Below are 20865 nucleotides of genomic sequence, written 5' to 3'. Positions count from 1 at the left end.
GGTAAATTAGTTTGTTATTGCCACACGTACCAAGGTGCAGTGACATATTTGTCTCATGTATCACTCATACGGATCAATTTATTACACCAGAGCATGGAGGTAGTACAAGGTAAAACAATAACAGAATGCAGAATAAAGCAGTACAATTGCAGAGAAAGTGAAGTGTAGGTAGACAGTAAAGAGGTAGGTTGTTTTGCATTGATTTGTTCGTATTGAAATCCCCTTGTAAATGATTTGGGTGATCAATGGGGCTAGTTTTAAATGTCTAATTGATGGCCACCCTATTTACGCTGAACCCAATGTTGGCAGCAGTGGACATTAACCCTGGTTAAATGAAAGCATCTATGATTTGTAATAGCACACGAAAAGCTGGAGGAACTTAGCAGGTCAGGCAGAAACCATAATGGGTATTAAACAGTCAGTGTTTCAAGTTGAGACCTTTCACCAGTCCATTTCCTTTCATAGATGCTGCCTAATCTGCTGAGTCCTTCGAGCCTTTTGTGTCTTTCTCCAGATTCCAGTTCTGCAGTCTCGTGTGCCTCTACAGTATTTTGCTGTTATCTTGCAAATCCCAGTTATATTTTAGAGATTATATTAAGTAGCAATATTCACATAGAAAAATGTTCTTAGCAGGTATCAGCAAGAAATCCCTCTCAGCCTGAGGGTGCTCAGATATCGAAAACAGATCTAACCAAGTAACCAACTACCTCAGTCAAAGCAATCCTTCAACTGCTAATTTTATTTTCCAATTAGTTCAGGCTAGTTGGTGAAATATTATCTTCTATTTAATTCCTTTCCCAAGAACATGTAAAGATGTTTTTTCAGTCCTTTATCTAGTACAGCTCTCAAATAATCCCCCTTCTTCTGCTTTGTGGGGTTGAGAAATTCATTTGAATTCAGAATATTGCAGAAATATTCTTCAAGCATATATACATTTTACTCAGAATATATTTGGCTTTCTACATTGCATTTCCTAGCTGATTCTGCTTGGAGTTACTGTATCAGTGGGTAACTTTTATAAGTCAGTGCATTCTTAAGATATGTTTAATGCAAAATGTTGGTGTTGCCCTGTGCTAGGTTAAGTTGCTTGGACCACTTGGCATTGATGCCTACATGATAAATATATTAATTCAATTACAGTACTGTTTAAAGTACTTTTTTGTTTGCTAATCTAAATTACAGTTCCTAGGTTGATGCTGCTTAATGTGATCCTTCTTAATAACAGGATTATGGGATGTGTAATTATTACAGAGGGGGATACAATTTTCTGAATGCAGTAATCTATTGCCATTTCTAACCTTTGATTTGATGAGGTGGGTTGGATTATATGGCACAGAATGAGTTGATTCTGTTTCTCTGATTAAAATAGATAACTTCCTTTTATATAAAAATCACAAATAACTATTAATTAGAATTTATAAAATAATGACTAACTAAAAATGTTAATACAATGACAAGTTGCACTGAGGACGTTTGAACAATTCTGAAACTGCTTACAGTTTGTTCTGTATTAATTCATTGTGCTCAATGTGCTCACACTTTCAGGGACAAATCCCTCTCAGTGCCTACCAGAACCATGGTATTAGTTTTTATGTGCTTGCTTTTTTGTGATTATTTTTCTCCTGCTGGCTTCTTCTCTGTCCAATCTTTTAAATGTTTATACCTTGCTTGAGACCGGTTTCACAGGGGCTGTGCGCCTTCCAGTACCTCACCAAAATTGCATTTTTCATGAAAGGGATTTTGAACAACAAGCATCCATAGGTTGTTTATCAGACAACTGTTACAGCAGAATAAAACAATACCTTCATCCAATCTTCATTCACAAGCATTTTCGTTTGGGCACCGCGGTAGCATAGTGGTTAGTGTGACGCTATTACAGCTCAGGGCATTGGAGTTTGGAGTTCACATCCAGCGGCATCTTTAAGGAGTTTACACATTCTCCCCATAGCCACGTGGGTTTCCTCAGGGTGCCCCGGTTTCCTCCCGCAACCCAAAGATGTACTGGTTAGTTGGTTAATTCATCATTGTAAGTTGTCCTGTTATTAGGCTAGGGTTAAATAGATGGGCTGCTGGATGGCACAGCTCATTGGGCTGGAAAGGCCTGTTCTTCACTGTATCTCTAAATATAAACAAACAAACAAATAAATAAATTTCCAGGAAGTATCATTGGATGTGATTGGAACCAAGATTCCTAGCTGACTTTCCCATTCAAACATAGCATTGGTGAGTCCCACTGAACCACATGTCAGGGGATCTTCCCAGTCTGTCTGATTCGGTGTGCACACACAGAACTCACAAGCTCACCAACATGACAAAAAAGCTGCTATGACTCTGTGAAACCTGCATGCTGTATTATTTAAAATTAAGTGAGAAGTCACATATCTAGCCTGAGTAGTGCTTAATTTCAAAGTGCAAAGTAAGTTCAAAGTACAGTGCCTATTGAAAGTACTTACCCTCCTTTGGAAGTTTTCACTTCATCTGGCAGCTCATTCCACACTCCCACCACTCTCTGTGTGAAGAAGCACCCTCCCCCACCCCCCCCGCCGCCCCGGTCAGTGGGACTAGGCAGAAAAATGGTTCGGCACAGCCAAGAAGGGCCAAAGGGCCTGTTTCTGTGCTGTAATGTTCTATGGTTCTATGGAAGTTTTCACGTTTTATTGTTTTACAACATTGAATCACGGTGGATTTAATTTAGGTTTTTTGACACTGATCAACAGGAAAGACACTTGTCAAAGTGAAAACAAATTTCTACAAATTAGTCTAAAGTTATTACAATTATTAAACACAAAATAATTGATTGCATAATTACTCACCCCCTTCAATTTTTGTATTTAGAAGATGCACCTTTGACAGCAATTACAGCCTTGAGTCTGTGTGGATAGGTCTCTATCAGCTTTGTACATCTGGACACTGCAATTCCCATTCTGCTTTACAAAACTGCTCAAGCTCTGTCAGAATGCACGAGGATCATGAGTGAACAGCCCTTTTCAAGTCCAGCCGCAAATTCTTAATTGATTGAGGTCTGGACTCTGACGTGGCCACTCCAGGACATTAACTTTGTTGGTTTTAAGCCATTCCTTTGTAGTTTTGTCTTTATACTTGGAGCCACTGCCTTGCTGGAAAACAAATCTCCCAAGTCACAGTTCTCTTGCAGACTACATCAGGTTTTCCTCCAGGGTTTCCCTGTATTTTGCTGCATACATTTTACCCTCTATCTTCACAAGCCTTTCAGGGCCATCTGCAATGAAGCATCCCCACGGCATGATGCAGCCTCCACCATGCTTCACGGTAGGGATAGTGTGTTTTTGATGATGTGTGGTATTTGGCTTTGGTTTCACCAGACCACAGAACCTTCTTCTAACTGACTTCAGAATCTCCCACATGCCTTCCGGCAAACTCTAGCTGAGATTTCATGTGAGTGTTTTTTCAATGGTGGCTTTCTCTTTGCCACCCTCCCATAATGCTGCCCTGGATGAACCATGAGATCAGCAATCTGCCAGTGGCACTTATATCCACTGCGATGAAGTGCTTTGAGGTGTTGGCGACGAAACATATCAACTCCTGCATGAGAAGTGACTTGGATCCACTCCAATTTGCCTACCATCAAACCAGGTCAATAGCAGATGCCATTTTGTTGGCTTTCCACTCAATCCTAGAACATCTAGATGTGAAGATGCATACATCGGATTGCTCTTCATTGACTACAGTTTGGCATTCAATACTATATTTCCTTCCAAACTAATCAATAAGCTTCAAGTCCTATGCCTCAATACCTACTTATGTAACAGGATTCTGATTTCATCACTTGCTGATCCCAGTCAGTTCAGACTGGAGACAGCAACTCTTCCACAATTACCATCAACACAGATGCACTTCAAGCCTCTTCATCTCATGTTATTGATATTTATTGTTAATTGATATATTATTATTATTATTTCTTACTTTGTTCTTTTTCTTTTTGTATTTGAACAGTTTGTTGTTTTTTTTTGGACGTTGGTTGTGTGTGGTCTTTCATTGATTCTACTGAGTTTCTGGTATTTAGTGTGATTGCCCGCAAGAAGATGAATCTCAGGAATATTTGTGGTGACTTATATGTACATTGATAATACATTTACTTTGAACTTTTAACTTATTTGGAGTCACAGTGTTCATTTTAAGCACTGAAGCTGATGGCCAGGGAAGTTACTGATGATGCCTGAGCATAAGTACCACATTTCACCCTCTACACACAAACCAGTATGATCACTGTGTTGTCACGTTGTTCAGTCCATGCAAATACTTCCAGCAATACCTCATGTTGTAGCTTTTAGCTCCATGCATAAGAGAAGGATCCTAGCGAATAGGTAGCATTGAATAGATGTTTCATTTCATCGTGTAACCTTCCTCATATTCACATCCTCCCAAAGGAGTCCATTTTCAAAATTGCCATCATAAGTCTTCACATTGAAGGTCATACTCATTCATCGCCTGAATTAATGACAGATAAGGCATCAATCATACTTACTTTCCATTTGTGTACCATGGTGCATGGTACTATTTGAAAAGAATCCACCATGGGCATCTGGCAACCAAGCATAACCTTTAGCAAATGGATCTAAAATGCATGCTTTAAACATCCTCACAAAATGAGGCATCTCTGGGAATACAACAGGCTAGAATCTGCAAGACCATCTCTATGTGTACATTGCAATGTGCTATGTACCCTAAATAAGAAGTCATTAACTTAATTCTGAAAATGAACTAATATAATATGAAATAAGAGTTAAACACCCTGTGAACTTTCGATCATCTTACATTGGGTTTTGGTGGCCCACAACGTCATCACGGTGTCCTCCTGTGTTATTGTTGGTTGCTGCTTGCTCTGTTGTCCAGTCTGCACAGATGTCCTTCCTCAGATTTTGTTCTGATTGTTGTCTTTTGCCATTTAAAGAAACAGCTGAGACTGGAGTATAGTGTACACACCTGGTTGTTCTTCCCAAGTAAGGATTGAGGGAGTACAGTGCTAGGAGATGAACTGTTGACCCTGTACAGGAAATATCAATGTCCTGAACCTGTATATCAGATGTCTTCTCAACATATTAGGTAGGTAACCATGTTCCCAACCAATCTGCTTTCATTTGCTCCTAGAGAACTGCTCATGGGTCTACTGAGAGCAAATATCTGCTCAGGGATTATCTACAGTATTCGGCAAAGTCATAGACACATATATATAGCTAGGGTGCTTAAGACTTCTGCATAGTGCTGTATTAATTTTATGTATTGCACTGTACTGTTGCCACAAAATTAAAAAAAAACAAATTTCATGACATATGTGAGTGATGATAAGCCTGATTCTGATATGGGTCTCTATTGTGGACTGAGAGTGAGAAGGGGGCAGGGAGAGGAGAATCATGGTCGGGAAGGTGGGGGGAAGTGGGAAGCACCAGAGAGACATTCTGCAATGATCAATAAACCAATTGTTTGGAATCAAATGACCTTGGCTGGTTTCTCAGAGCTGAGTGTGTCATCCCCCACCGCCCGCCTCTGCCACTCCATCTGTCACATGTCCTACTCCCCTCTCACGGCGCACCACTCTCGCCATTCTCAACATCCTTTGCTCCTGCCAGATTTACAAACTTGCTCACCACTCCGCATTGACGAATAAAGTACTGCGCAGAAGTCTTAGGCACTCTACCTATATATACTATGTACCTAAGACTTTTGCACAGTACTGGACTTCAGTGCCACTTTCTGACATTAACTCAGATACCCCTTGGTACACCTAATATCCACATATCTTCTGAACTCGTTCTTGAATACATTCAGCAACTGAACCTACAGAGAATCTTAGCGAGATCATGGAATACAATCTCTTCCCACCTCTCCCTTGAAAGGCCAGACCTTATTTTAAGACTATGACCCCTGACCCCTGACCCCAGATACACTATAAGGAAAACATCATCCCTTTTTTTAACCTGTCAAGCCCTATAAGAATTTTATATGCTTCATGAAATCATGTCTCTTTTAAACTTAAGGGATTATAGACCTAGTCTACTTCATGTCTCTGTAGTCAAGAAACTAGTCCTCTGGGGAGTCAAACTATTGAATCCTGTGCAACTCCTCAATCACAAGTATATCATTTCTTGTGTGGAGAGACCAGATGTTTCCCGAAGCAATCTCACTAGCATCTATATAATTGGAACAAAGTATCTCTTCTCTTTATGCTAAAGGATAGCATTTCTCTTGCAATGAAGACATGGTGGTTCATCTCTGTTTCTCAGGGGCATTAAGTGGCTGCCATGTAGCAGAGACCAGATTTTGATCTACATCAAGGGAAGACAAAGACATTTTATGGCCTCCATCAGTATTCCATAGCAGCATCACCTGAACCAGGAGGCACTGTGTCAATAGATTGTCATTGATCTCTTGTAAAGAAGTGTGCATTATCTCCAGGGTCAAAGTGATGGTTTTCTGGCTTTACATGGCTTCCCACAAGAAAATACTAATGGATTCTTGCATGTTGCTTGCTATCTTCAGAATTGGGAGAGATGGACCTGACAATGTGCCAGCCATCCTTATGTGGATCTACACAGTCTTATCATGAAAGCATCCCATATACACTCCTCATCTTAGTACTCAGGAGTAGTATAGATGTGTGGACCAGATTCCCAACTCTAATGCCAAATAGCAGCCCACTTCTGTTCCCCCTCCCCTTCCCTCTCGCACTTTCTCCTGCTGCCTTTGTCTTCTCTAGGACAGCCAAGGCATGTGTCCTTGTTGCCTGGTTGTCAGGAGGATATGCCCCTAAGAGCTGATGCTCTTCTTACATTGCTAGGTCTTGGTGGGTATGATGAATCTAGCCTGGTCCTACTGGGAGCCATGTAGGTCACTCTCAGGGAATCTTTCCAGCCAAAGAACAAAAACACATGCTAATAGTTGTTTTTACAATCTCTTACGGGTAACCCAATTTGGAGCTGCTGAGCACACAATATTTTCACACATCAGAAATAGTTGCAGTCCAATTTCCCAAGCTATCATTGGTGTTCACAACAGGCACATTGTCATGGTCTGGGGACATCTCTGAGAGGCCACTATCTCCTTTCTTTAGTTATCAGAACATTCCTGATTAGGAGATAATTTATATGGGGAAATGTGTGTTGTAAGCCATTGTCATTCTTCCTCATTGTGTCTTTTTTACTTAACTAATAACAAAGCCAAAATTAATGAGTAGAAACAGCTGCAGAGGAGAAATACATTTATCTCTTTGCTGGCATCCTCATTGTGTTTTGAACAGCACATGCCCTATATCTGAACCAGGCTGTTTCACAGGATTTCAGTTATTATGCACAATACAAAAACTAATTGAATGTTCTTGTTATTCATGAATTAATGAAAGAAAAACAGCTTTCAATATCTCTATTTTAAAATCTATCAAGTAGATTGCTGATTAAAATGATTCAGGGAAATACTTCTCTTCATTTTACATAAATAACACTCAGTTTCAGAGGAAGTTCCCAATTACGTGGTCAAAGCAGTATCTTCTGATTTTATTGGATTAAAATGCAATCCTTCAAGATAACTAGTAATTGATTAACTTAGCGTGATGAGCCACAATTATTTTACATGAAACTGTTTTCAGTAAGATATTTGCAAACAGCCATTTTCAATTGTCAACATCCAATAGATGGTCTTTCTTTCTCTCCTTGTTCTCTCTTCAGAAAATGAGGGAACACACACCAGTACTCACAGAGGGATCAGAAATGGAAAGAATAATCAATTTCAAGATCTTGGGTTTCAAAATCTCTGAGGATCTATCTTGGACACAACATGTCAATGCAGTTACAAAGACGGCACCACAGCAGCTATATTTCATTAGGAGTATGAGGAGACTTGGTGTGTCACCAAAAACATTCGCAAATGTCTACAAATGTACATTGGAGAGCATTCTACGTGGCTGCATCACTGTCTGGTGGTGGGAGTCTACTGCCCAGGATTGAAATGAGCTGCAGAGAGTTGTAAACCTAGTCAGCTCCATCATGGGCACTAGCCTCTGTAGTATCCAGGGCATCTTCAAGGAACGATGCCTTGAAACAGGCAGCGTCCATCATTAAGGACCACTGTCACCCGGGTCATGCCTTGTTCTCATTGCTACCGCCAGGAAGAAGATACAGAAGCCTGAAGGCACAGACTCCCTGTTTCTTGAACAGCTTCTTCCCCTCCACCATCCCACATCTGAATGGATATTGAACTCATGAACATTACCTCACTACTTCTTTATTTCTATTTTTGCACTACTTATTTAATTTAACTATTTTATATATATATTTACAATAATTCATATTTTTCTATTATAATGTATTTCATTGTACTGCTGCTGAAAATACAACAAATTTCATGACATATGCCAATGATATTAAACCTGATTCTGATCATTATTGAGTCTGTTCATATGTTTAAATTTATTTAAGATTGATTATTCATGTTCGAGCATGTGACTGTTCAGTTAATTGTTGATTGTTCGTGGCTGTTTGCACTACTGTCTTGTAAGTTGTTGGTTATCATTATGTTGTCTGTTATGGTATTGTCCTGTGACTTATGCTTGACACTGAACCACACTCAACTCTGGTAGGTTTTACATACTGGTAATAAATGATTCTGATTCTGATTGGCACAAGCTCTGCATCCATGTAAAGTTGGTTGATGCGGGACTGATAACAACAAATACATTGAAAAATGCAGGAAAAACAACATGTCAAATCCATGCGCTGAAGATGTAAACCAAATAAGTGTAAACAGAACTATGGTCGGCAGCATTTTGTGCAATGTCTACTTGCTAACTTGTTTTAGTCCTTTGACGTCATCTCTTCAATTCCTGGCAGATCTCTTGGTTGGACTTTACAAGATTTCAATATTACACAACTAGTCAAACATGCTGTCTTACTGACTTCACACATTTAGGCTTCGGATCTGACCGTGCTTGAATTAATGGAAACCATAATCAGAGCACAGAGGAACAAGCAAACTTGAACCAAAAAATCAAATATGTGTGACTGAATGACATTTCTTCTAATTTTCTTCATTTAGTCTAGCGATCACAAATAAGGTCATAAACAACAGGGTGTCTCAAGCAGACATGAAACACCCTTCTCATCAATCAAATGAAAGATAAAGTGTGAAAATCAATAACTGCACAAACCCATAGGCCTCCTCCACTCAATCAATTACATATTTTTCACAGTTTTGTTCCCTCTTGTTTTTACTGTCACTGCTCTCTCCAGCGAGACTTAACATCAGTGCAATGAAGCAATCAATCTCCTCCACTGAGCAAAGCATCTAAAGGACATCATTGCAGGCTGATAATTCAGAGACCAAATGATTTTGTCAATCCCTGCGTTCTGAACTCCATCCAAGAATAAAGACTTAACTGCAATAATCTGTACCTTCCTGCTGGTAAAATTATACACACACATTGAATGGTAATATATTCCTCACTGGAAATAGTCCAAGATTTTTCCTAAGGCTGTGCTGTATAAGGTTTATTGAGAGCAGTGATGTGGATATAAATGGGCGAGATAGATGTGAGATGAGGAAAGATGATGTTTATGTCATTGTGTCAGTACAGGAACATATATCAATCACCCACTTTCTCTTTTAACAGCTGAGGTGTCCCTGGTTCTTCCTGCTATTTAATATACTAGATTCTGCAAATCTAGTGCTCTGAATATGAACTTGCAGCCTGTCTGATGCGGAGTACTTCATACTTCCTATAATATTTTACAGCTGATTAAGAAATTGTTTGTATTTCTTTCCTTTTATGAGTAGAGATGAACTCCTAAATTTCCCAGTGGAGTACGGGAATTGGAGTATGTTGTGTGACATTGTTCCATATTTTTGAGTATACATGCATTTTCAATGTTAGCACAATACTAAAAATTCTATTTTATAGTTTCTTAATTTTTTTGTCATTTCAGAAGATAACAGCATCATGCATTTCAGTAACAGTGTAAAAGGATGCAATTTTTTTTTGGCATTGATGACTGAGTTGAGTTCCAGTGGCATCACTCATGAACGTAAGAAATTGGAGCAGCCAATTCTCTTCCTCATGCTTACTCCAGTATTCAGTAAGATCATTGTTGATCTTTTACATCAGGGCCACTTTCCTGTGCTTTTCCCCAGTTCCTTGATAGTCTCAACCTATCAGACATGATTTGGAACTTGGAGCTTCGTGGAGAGACTGCAACAGCTATGCTCCATGTGGAAAATTGATCCTAACATATTATTATTTTTTGGCTTGTTGTATGTATTGAATTTAGTCTAAAGGTAGTAACTTCTTGCCTTCTCACGAAATTACTGTCAACGCTTTGGCCTCAGTGGCTTTTAGTCAACATAAGATCTGTGATCTGTAAAATACAACGAAGATAAAGCCCATAATGTCTAAGTTTTCCCCATTAAAATGAGGTTAGATCAAATTATAAAACTGATATAATGAAGAAATATTTGTAAGTTGATTACCGCTTTAACCTTTTTATCATAAAGATACATTTTTAAATATACGGTATACATGAAAAGATTTGGGCAGATATTCAGCTAAAAGGCTAAAATGGAATAAATAAATGGTCTGAACTGATTATCAGTTGGCCACTGCTTGCTCTCGCTCTATTGTTAGCTGTCAAAAGAAATGTCAGCCTCCACAGGATGAAACAGATGAGTTCTGACACGCCGTCTTAACTGACTTCTTTTGAAATACCATACAAAATGCCCTGGACTGTTGAAGGGAAGTGATCTATTCCAAGGTAACTGCTGAATGTCTTCATGCCCCTGTATTTCCTTAGAGAACCTTTGAAGGCAGATAATATTGTATCCAATTAACTGAAATGTTACAGTCAGTGCACTCTAGGCTTGATAGGCTCATTAAGCATTAAAAAAAACCATGACATTTTCTCCTTCACACAGGAAAAATAGACAGGGAAAGTTTTATTTTTGCTTAAAACGCTGCCCTTTCTCCTTTTCTATGTATTTCTTGAATACATTATGAAGTCTAAGGAAAATGAAACATTGTAAGGGAGGTCTGTTACGAATATGGCATACAGGCCTTAATTTGCCTTAATTGGCATCCTGCAACAGCATCTGTCTAAAACAGTCAGCTTTTATTGCTGAGGTTACTGTGTAGACAACTCACACTAGACAAGCAATTTCATTTAAACCTTAATGTCATGCTAGTTAAACTGCAGTGCTTCAGGTAACACGACTGGCTGTGAATAAGCCTCAAGAAACATTTGCAACCAACTTTAAATGGTTAAAGATAAAGGTAGCAACATTGTTCATTTAAAGTGTTTCATGAATCACATTACTGCTCCAAATAGAGTTAAATTTTAATTTAACCCATTGCTCAAAGGTTGGAACAAAGCTGTAAAATTTGTCTGTCCAACTTTAAGTCTACGACTCAGCAAGTTGCAGAAAGCATTACTTTAATAGTAAATTTCTTACATCATTCAACAAAACATATCACAATATTTTACACAGAGGTTTTTTCCTTCTATGGCTAGGTCAGGGGACGCCGAATTAATTTATCTTCTACAATACAGAACTAATACTTATTTCAGTTTAACAAGAAAAGCGCAACGGATGATTATAACATAGTAATAAGTTAACCCCTCTAGCATAGTCAAGCTTCTTCAAGATTGGAAGGGAGGTAAAAGAGGTGGGGGAGTGGCCATGCTAATCAAGGATGGTATCATAGCAACAGAGAGGGAGGACTGTCTACTGAGTCAGCATGGGTAGAAATCAGAAACAGAAAGGGAGCAGTCACTCTACTGGGAGCATTCTATAGACACCCCCAGAGACACTGAGGAAAAGATTGGTTGGAAAGGTGGAAAAATAACAGGGTTGTTGTCCTGGGTGACTTCCAACTTGCCTAATATTGCTTGTGACATTCATAGTGCAAAAGGTTTAGATGGGAAAGAATTTGTTAGTTGTGCCTTGGAAGGATTCTGACACAATATGAAGACAGGCCGACTAGAGGAAAGGACATACTGGATCTGGTACAAAGCAGCAAAACCTAGTTAGGAGACAGATCTCCTGCTGGGTGAGCATTTTAGAGACAGTGACCGTTAACTCCCTGACTTTTATCATAGCCTTAGTCAGGGATAAGAACAGACAATATGGGAAAGTATTTAATTGGGGGATGAAGAATTATGATGCTATTAGTCTGGAAGTTGAGAGTGCAAATTGAGAACAGATATACTCAGGGAAATGTACAACAGATATGTAGGTGTTGTTTTGCATTTGTCTGGAGTTCTGGATAGGTGTGTCCCATTGTAACAGGGAAAGGTTGATAGGGTGAAGGAACCATCGTTGACAAGAGAGGTGGAACATCTAGACAAGAGGAAAGAAAAAGCATAATTAAGGTTTAGGAAGCCAGTATCAGACAGGACACTTGAGAGTTATAAGGAAGGAGCTTAGAAAGGGACTTAGGAGAGCTAGAAGGGGACATGAGAAGAATAGGATTAAGGAAAACCCCAAGGCATTTGATATGTACGTGAAGAACAGGAGGATGAAAGTGAGGGTAGGACTTATCAGGGATAAAAGGAGCAATATGTGCCTGGAGTCAGTGAAGGTCCTTAATGAATACTTTGCTTCAGTACTCCCCAACAAGAAGGACATTGATCAATGTGAGGTCAGAATAGAACAGGCTAATGCACTGGAATGTGTCAAGCGAGTGAAATAGGATGTACTGTAACTTTTGAAAAACATCAGGATAGGTAAATCAGGATGGAATATATCCCAGATTACAACTGGAAGTGATGAAAGAGATTGCTGCATCTTCAACAATGACCTTTGCATCCTCATTAGCCACAGGAGTAGTACTTGAAGATTGGAGGGTGGCAAACATTATCCCCAGTTCAAGAATGGTAATAGGAGTAATCCTGGGAATTATAGACCAGTGAGTCTTACATCAGTGGGGAGCAAACTATCGGAGAGGATTCTTAGAGACAGGATTTACAAGCGTTTGGAGAAGCATAGTCTGATTAGGGATAGTCATCACAGCTTTGTGAGGGGCAGGTTGTGCCTCATGAGCGTGACTGAATTCTTTAAGGATGTGACATAACACATTGACAAAGGTAGATTGGAGGAAGTGGTGTATATAGATTTTAGTAACACATTCAGCAAGGTTCCCCATGACAGCATCATTCAGAAATTCAGGAGGCATTAGATCCAGGGAAAGTTGGCTTACCCACAGAACACAGAGGATGGTAGTAGATGGAGCATATTCGGCCTGGAGGTAATTCCACAGCGATCTATTCTGGGATCTCTGCTTGTTGTGATTTTTATAAATGACTTGAGTGAAGAAGTGGAAGGGTGGGTTAGTAAGTTTGCAGATGGTAAAAATTGATGGTGTTGTGGATAGTGTGGAAGGTTGCCACTGGTTACAATGGGACATTGATAAGAGGGAGAGCTATGCTGTGAAGTGGTAGATAGAGTTTAATCTGGGACAGTGTGAAGTGATTTACTTTGGAAGGTCAAACTTGAAGGCAGAATACAAAGTTAATGGCAGGATTCTTAGAAATGTGGAGTAACAGAGGAATCTTGGAGTCCACATTCATAGAATCCCTCAAGGTTGTAGCACAGGTTGATGGGGTGTTTAAGAAGGCTTATAGTGTGTTGGCCTTAATTACTGAAGGGTTTGGGTTCAAGTGGTAATGTTGCAGATCTATAAAACTCTGGTTAGACCACACTTGGATTATTTTGTTCATATCTGGTTGCCTCATTATAGGAAGGATGTGAAAGCTTTAGAGAGGGAGCAGAGGAGATTTGCTGGAATGCTGCCTGGATTAGAGAGCATGTAATATGAGAATAGGTTGAGTGGGCTTGGGCTTTTCTCTTGGGGGAGAAGGAGGATGAGATGTGACTTGATAGAAGAATACAAGATGATAGGAGACATAGATAGAGTGGATAGCTAGCAACATTTTCTCAGAGCAGAAGTGGCTAATACAAGCGGGCAAAAGTTTAAGGTGCCCCTTCTCCAAAGTATATGGAAGTATTTTGGATTTTGGAATATATAATGAGATAGCTTGGGATCGCCATCATTTCTGACGCTGAACTTATGTGTTATTGGTAAGCATTCTTTGCCTTACACTTGTTCAGCACACATGTGTACTGAACAGTCAAATTATTGCATACCATTAATAAAATGAAAATAAATGTGTGCAGGGGCAGGGTAACAAAAGCAGCTCAGCAGCATCGGGAGAGAATACCTGAATCAGCTGTTGATCAACAACAAACAACGACAAGCTTTCAGTCTCCACCTAAGATGCCATGATTTGATTAAAATATTACAGCACACTGTATTTGAATTTTATTCTTTTTTAGGTTTCAGGTAAGGTAAAAAAGACAATCAGCATTGTAGACTCGTTCTGCTGTTAGACTTTTATGATCAGCAGATGCTTTACAAATTGAATGCTGTACCTTTTTTAAAATTTCTGCAACCAGCCTGCTGAATATTCACAGTTACCTTCAATTTTCAGCTCTCTTTGCTTGTTTTATGATCAGCAAACTGTTAAGCGGCATATGTTCAATCCAACGATAACGATGCACAATCAAGATCTTCATTTTTCACTTCATGCAGTGTCTTTCTATTTATTATTAATTTCTGTTCATTACATATGTGAGTTCACTTCTCAGAATTGTTCGTGGTGAACAGAGACCTGTGCATCACCTGGAAACCTTCCCAGCATCTTGTGGAATTTTCCATTTGTGATGTCATGCTAGTGCTCCAAAAATATTCCGATTTCGGAGACCTTCAGATTTTGGATAATCAGTTTTGGATAATCTATGTCTCTCTCTTTGCCTCTTACACTTCTGTTATTCTGTAATCACATACAGACAGGGACAATGCTGAACTACTAAATCAATACTTTGCAAATGAAACAAATTATCTGATCATTACATTAGAAAAAGAGGATAATTATGAACATGGTAGTAATAGGTAAAATAAAACAGAGTAAAAGTAATCGACAAATTCACCTATTGCAAATTGCAAATTCACCTGCTCCAGATAGAACATATCTTTGATCATTCATTGAAGCTTAGAAAGGGCAGTGGCATTGGTCACAGACTTTTAATCTTCATTGAATACAGCTGTAATGCAGGATCACTGGAGGGCTTCTAACTTTACCAATGCAGAAAATACAGACTACTAGGAAACTGCCAGAGAACGATACCAGGAAGCTACCAGGGAAGGATACCAAGAAAACAATTACATGACTACAAGGACGTCACTTCAAAGTATTTTATTAGGTGTAACACAGCTCAGCATATATTGAAAAAGATATGAAGGAGTTGTATAAATGCAAGTTTTTGTTTTCACTTGGCTCAACATTGGTTGTGGTAATGTCAATCAGAACTATAATCAGAGACATGGTAAGGATTATTCGGAAGGCATTAGATGATCAAGGACAGTTAACATAAAATTATTTTTAAAGATATGTCAAATTGATCTATTTGGTTAAACTGTCTGATGTAATAACAGAAAATTTTGATTATGTTTATGCCACAAATGTTTTTTTTCTATAGATTAGTGCAATGCATTCAAAGCTGTGCTTTACATAAACCAGATTTAGATGATGAAAGCCTTTGAATTAAAAGGAAAATGTTAATGAGTGTACAAAGTCAACTCTTGAAAGGAAGCAAAGTGTAGCAGTAGATGTATGTATTTGTATCTGTCCACTGGTATGCAGTGCTGTTCAAGAAGTTACCACTTTGAACCTATTTACTCTTCTCTATTTTTGTCACTAACCTAGACTTGGAGGTAGGGAATGCTATCATAAAATCTATACAAGGTATCTAACAATGAAGTGTCAGATAGTTATCAGGATAATAAGCTTAAGAATAACATGCACAGAATGAGGAAATCGGCAGAATCAGTATCAGTGAAGTTCAGTGACGAGAGGAGGGTCATGCTACATTTTGAGATCTCAAAATGGAAGTACAGTACAGTAAAAGGGGTGCCATTTGGAAAGTTTTCAAAAACCTTTGAATTTGCAGGAAAATTTGATAAGATGGTGAAAAAAGTGTATAGGTTACCTGTTTTGAAAATGGAGGAACAGAAAACAGATCGGGTTATAAGTAAGTAGAGTATTGTTGATAATATTGTGCATCTCATTTCGGGAAAGATATAAAACCCTTGGAAAGAGTATTGATGAGATTTATCTGAAAGTTATTAGGAAAGGATTGGAAAAGTTATAACTGTTCCCTTTGGACAGAAAAGATTAAAGCGTTTCCAAGGTACTGAAAGATTTTGATAGAGAAGTTCAAGATAAGTTACTCTCTCTGGTGAACAGCCAGAGGGCATTGATTTATCTCAGATCTACAGGGGAAGATAAGGTGTTTTTTTCATTCAGAAAGTAGCTGGGATCCGAAGTACTTTATTTGAAAATCTGATGGAGGCTGATTCTGTAAAAGAATAAACACGACTGATCACTTAAATAGCCTTTGCTATTCTGAGCACTTGATTTCTTTTTGTTCCTGGATTATATATTCCCATGATTTAGTGATCTATATTTGAATAATTGAGGTAGTCATTATTACTCTTTTGTAGTTCTTTCATCTTTCTCAACTTGCCTACAGGATAGTTCTCCTATTTCTTTCCTATCATATGGTCTGCAGCTAGTAGTGTATTTGTTGCTCAAGTTGTTTATTAATTCTAACAAAGGGACTCTATCTTAAGCACAACAAACATATTGTCCTTTACTTGGCTTCTAATAATTGTTTTCATCTATCCATGCCACCTGTTTTCTTGTCTTTATCTTGTGGCAAATTGTACTCAGTCTGCAATCCTTTCATTTAAATTATTTTTGCTATTATGATTAATCATATCTCCATCAGATATTTGGAGGACATGACATGAACTTTGTCGCCATTCTTTGGAATCCTCTGTCAAACATGATTTTACTTAAAGAAATCTACAGGTCAGCGAGCGGAAAAGATCTCAACTCATTACATTGCATTTGATGAGATTTTGATCGCCTACATCTCCATTGAGCTGATATTAACCAAAAATAAATGGGAAATTCATGGAAATAGGAATGAAGATGAATGACCTTGCTCCTCATCTTTTGATTTTGCTTCTATCAGATTTGACGTTAAATGTAATGTTGATAAGGTGATTTATTCAACCTAGAAATGTTGCCTAGTTGAGCAAGAAAAGAAGAAGCAACTGCTAACAAGAGAAAATGTGCAGATACTGGAAATCCAAGCAACACACACAAGATGCTGGAGGAACTCAGCAAACCAGGCAGCATGTATGGAAAAGAGTACAGTCGACATTTTGGGCTAAGGCCCTTCGACAGGACTGGAGTAAAAGAGCTGAGTAGTAGATTTATAAGGTGGGTGGAGGGGAGAGAGAAACCCAAGGTGACAGGTGAGACTTGAAGTGAGAGTGATGAAAAAAAGAGTTGGGAAGTTGATTGGTGAAAGAGATACACCAATGGAGAGAACAGAAGGCCATGGAAGATAGAAAGGGGGGAGGTTGGGGGAGGAGCACTAGAGGGAGGTGATGGGCAGGCAAGGAGATAATGTGAGAGAGGGAAACGGGGATGGGGAATTGTGAGGGGAGGGGGAATTACTGGAATTTCGAATGATCAATGTTCATGCCATCAGGTTGGAGGCTACCCAAATGGAGGCCAATATAGGCTGATTAGATATTTACACTAAAAAGCAGGAGTACAGGTGTACCTAATAAAGTGTCCTCTGAGCTGTAATTTTGTATACTACAACAGAATATAACAGACATGACTGAAAATCTGTCTTTCAAGTAAAATATGTACTGATAGTTCTGTGAAAAATAGGAATTTATTAAACTAAGGGCTGAACACAGTGATTTGAATTCACACAAAGGAAACAATAATGACTCCAGCAAACTGAAACAATGTCTGCTTTGGTTCCATTGATAATATAATGTCAGGAGTTTTCTGTATTGAGAGGCCATTTCCTTGTATTTTCTGTAGTTGTATATTGTACCTTGGTGAAGAAAAGCAAATGTAAAGGCTGATTTGAAAGTTGGGAGATGAGTTTCATTTATCCATTTGGTAATTCAGTTCCAAAATGGAAACATTTACCAAGGCTATTGTAGCAATGGATAAATGTTATTCTTTATTTATATTTCTTGTGATAGCAAATAAAGGTGCTTCTAATTTTGGTAACTGTTTATAGCTTTGTTTCCTTCAGGATGTAGAAGTGCTGTTAGGCCACGTGAGAACCAAAGCTTAGAACCACAACTTAGACTGCTTGAGCAATATCTCAGCGCGTTAGATTTTTGGCTGTATCTGACAAATACAGTTTACTTATTTATTAATCTCATTTCTGTTTGGAGCTTCCTTTTCTATAGCAGCATCCCATACTGATAAACATGTTACGATGAAGTTTTGAACATTTGTCACAAGAGCGAGGATTGCTCATGTAAGAAACGAGAACCTACAGAATTCGTGCCATCCATGGTCCTGATAGACCACTAAAGTAGAAGACAAGCAGAGTCTGATAAGCAAGGAATTCTTCCGAATGCTAGGAATGTGCTAGAGAGCTGCTATGTGGCACAATATTGATCAATGAACTGGCCCTGCAGTGTCCAGTGAATGGGTAACCAACTTACCAGTCTTGGTCACTGCTGCTGTGGAGATAACCCTATCTTAAATCTCTGCCAGCAGGTGACAGTGTTCTCCTTCAGAGAGTGTAATGCAGAGTAAGAGATGGCAGAGTACTTATCACAGAACATTAAAGCTAGAGGCACTGCAATAACTGGATAATAACCGTTGTCTTTCTTCAGTACAGAAGAATAGACATTTTAAATTATGCAGATTGGATTATTTGAATCTCACACATTATTAAAGTTGCTAAAATTAGAAATGGATATTGGTCTCTTTAAACAATCCTGAACTGACCGAAAGCATATTTAATTAAATATCATATTATTCTATGAGACGATACTTGAATAATCCTATTCAATATTAAGGATGAAAATGACTCAATATTAACTATCATAAGAACCAAGCATTTGCAGCTAGATCAGACAAACTATTTGACTGGGCCACCAAGTAGCTAATTAGATGTGGATCAACATTCCAGTGCCCAGAAACTTATTAACACAACTGGTGTGCTTTTGACACTGGCTGAATCCAGAGAAGGCATGAAGTTGCTCTAGCAGACAAGGTGAAGGGGAATCCTAGGGGATTCTACAGATACGTTAAGAGCAAAAGGCTTGCAAGGGACAAACTGGGTCCTCTGGAAGACCAGAATGGTAATCGATGTGTGGAGCCAAATCAGATGGGGGAGATCTTAAATTAATTCTTTGCATCTTTTTTTTACTCAGGAGATGGGCAGAGAATCTACAGGAGTGAGGCAAATCAGCATCAACTTCAAATGAAATAAAATCAAGTTTAATTATCATTCAAACCATACATGTATACAGCTGAACGAGACAGCGTTGCTCTGGGAATAAGGTGCAAAACCATACATGCGTATTCAAATTAATGAAAGAGTCACCAAAGAAAACACAGTTTTAGTCCAAGACCCTAAGCGACGTCCTGTAAATTGATGGTTCCTGGCAGCCCAGCCTGTAATTTCACTGATCCAACACTGGAGGGCAGCATCAATGGGAGAGGCCAACCCCAATCAAGCTTGAATGCCACGATACATCACCTCCAGTGTCTCCTTCTCACTTGGACTGTAGCAGCAGGCAAGCCCGCGGCTTGAGGCCTGGTCCTCAATACAACAGAAGCTACACTACTGCCTTGCCTCCTGTCTCTCCAGCAAACAAGGGAAACAGGCTGCAGCAATCAAGGTCCAACAGGGTCTTGCGATTGCAAAAGAAATGTCCAAGGCAGTCACTCGTGGTTCCTCTGCACACCAACCTAACCTCCATCTGCCAGAAAAGGCGGGATCTCTTGGTGGCCACCCATTTCAATTCTACTTGCCATTCCCATTCTGACCTGTCAGTCCATGGCATCCTCTACTGCCGCAATGAAGCCACACTCAGGTTGGAGGAGCAACCTGATGGCATGAACATTGATTTCTTAAACTTCTGGTAATTGCACCCCCCTTCCCTATTCCTCCATTCCTGTTTCTCTCCCTCACCTCATTTCCTTACCTGTCATCATCTCCCTCTTGTGCTCCTCCCCCTTCCCTTTCTTGAATGGTCTTGATAGGAGAACACCTTGGGGCTTTCTGTCTAACTGCCCAAGAGAATGTGGTAACCTACCTCAATGACTACTGTCCAGTAGCACTTACTTACGCTGTGATAAAGTGCTTTGAGAGGTTGGTGATGAAACATACCAATTCCTGCTTGAGAAACGATTCGGATCTGCTCCACTCTGTCTACTGTCATAACAGACCAACAGCAGATGCCATTTCATTGACTCAACCCTGGAACATCTGGACAGTAAAAGTGCACGCATCAGGATGCTCTTCATTGACTACTGCTCGACATTAAACACTATCATCTCCAAAAAACTAATCAATAAGCTTCAAGTTCTTGGTCGCAATATCTCCTTTTGCAACTGGATACCTGATTTCCTCACTTGCAGACCACTGTCAGCTTGAAATGGCAAGAACATCTCCTCCACGATCTCCATCAGCACAGGTGTACCACAAGGGTGAGTGTTTAGTCCACTGCTCTGCTCGCTTCATACCTATGACTGTGAGGCTAAGCAGAGCTCCTATGCCATATTTAAGTTTGCTGTCATTGTCTGAATCAAAGGTGGTGACGAATTAGTGTGAAAATCTGGCTGAGTGGTGCCCCAACAACAATCTCTTACTCATTGTCAGCAAAGCCAATGAGCTGATTATTGACTTCAGGAGAAGGAAACCAGAGATCCACGAGCCAGTCCTCATCAG

The sequence above is a fragment of the Mobula hypostoma genome, chromosome 14 (genome assembly GCF_963921235.1).
Source record: "Mobula hypostoma chromosome 14, sMobHyp1.1, whole genome shotgun sequence".
Lineage (NCBI taxonomy): Eukaryota > Metazoa > Chordata > Chondrichthyes > Myliobatiformes > Myliobatidae > Mobula > Mobula hypostoma.
The sequence above is the reverse complement of the archived record's forward strand: the minus strand, read 5'-3'. Positions refer to the sequence as shown.